Source organism: Solanum stenotomum, chromosome 10 (genome assembly GCF_019186545.1).
Source record: "Solanum stenotomum isolate F172 chromosome 10, ASM1918654v1, whole genome shotgun sequence".
Lineage (NCBI taxonomy): Eukaryota > Viridiplantae > Streptophyta > Magnoliopsida > Solanales > Solanaceae > Solanum > Solanum stenotomum.
Window position 1 is genome coordinate 22,396,871 of NC_064291.1, and position 1,210 is coordinate 22,398,080.

At 42.5% G+C, this 1,210-nt stretch overlaps 1 long non-coding RNA gene across 1 annotated transcript in view; it reads left to right on the forward strand.

Annotated features, from left to right (window-relative positions):
* The first annotated feature begins 345 nt into the window (after positions 1-345).
* Positions 346-1,210, forward strand: part of LOC125842412 (uncharacterized) — a 2,067-nt gene continuing 1,202 nt past the window's right edge. Inside the window, exons 1-2 of the long non-coding RNA XR_007443911.1 lie at positions 346-461; positions 895-971. This is a non-coding gene — a long non-coding RNA (uncharacterized LOC125842412). The remainder of the gene's footprint in view (positions 462-894; positions 972-1,210) is intronic.

Sequence of the window (1,210 nt, forward strand, 5' to 3'; positions counted from 1 at the left end):
CGACCCTTTGTTCACTTCCCGAGGCTTTAGATGGCAGTTGTGGAATCTGGCTCAAAAAAATACTGGGTGTGGGACCCACTTTTCATCGAAGCGATCTCCAAATGGAAATTCCGCCTTCACCGTTGAGTCCGAAATATCGTTTCCAATCAGATTCCATATAAGGTTTGTATTTTTCCGACTCTAAACGAGTCCAAAACATCGAAATTTAAGTTTGAAGGGTTGTAGAATTTTAACGAGGCGGTGACGTGGCAGAGCCACGCGACGCCACGTGGCAGCGGAGTGGAAATCTGGAAATTTCCAGAATTTAGGACGATGTTCGTCGATTTTTTTCCCTCAACTTCAACATAAGATTTCTCCTTCATTTTGAGTCCAAATTAGGTGCTTCAAAAGGCTAACTTCAAGAGAATTTCGAGGGGAATCTAGCGGTGATCTCAGAAACGCGGGGGGAGGCTTCGTTTGTGGTAAGGAATCGATTTTAGCCACTGCTAGGGTGATTTCCGGATTGAATTGTTGTTGAATTTTGAAATGTGAGATCTTGATCATCTTAGGTCCGTTTTGAGTCATTCTTGAGGCTAACTTGTAGAGTTTTTCGCAAGGATCGTCGTGGTATAATCTGTTTGGGTTGAAAGAGTCTCCTTTTTCCAGAAATTGGTGATCAAGGGGCTGCCCATTTTAATTGTTGTGGCTGATGTGCGGTGTTTTAAGCATCTGTTTGTGCTAAATTTTGGGGTATTAGTTTAGTAAGGTATTTGGGACGTGTTCACAGATTCGTTTTCGAGATTCCAATTGTGGGCCCCACAATCCCATTTTAGACCCGATTTTGGGTCCGTCCCCAAAAAATATAATTTTAGTGTCAACATATTCGTAATGACGAGGTGATTAACCTTTTGTTAGTGGGGAAGCATTTGGAGACCGTTCGGAGGGGAAAAGATCCGGTACCGTGAGTTGGAGCACGCGTGGTCGGCTTTCAGGTAGACTATGGCTTTCTCTCGTGAGATTGAGCATGTTTAGGCATTTGTTTATTGATTTGCTTGAGTATGGAGGGGTTCGGGTGTCGAGCATGCTAAATTTCTATAATTCCTGCCTTAGACCTTATTTCGGGAAAGTGTTGGATTATGACAGCATGTCTCTTGATATTATTGAACATCCATACCTTATGGTGTATATGATAATATTGATTTGAAGTATGTTTGGCCTTAGTCTAGGCTTA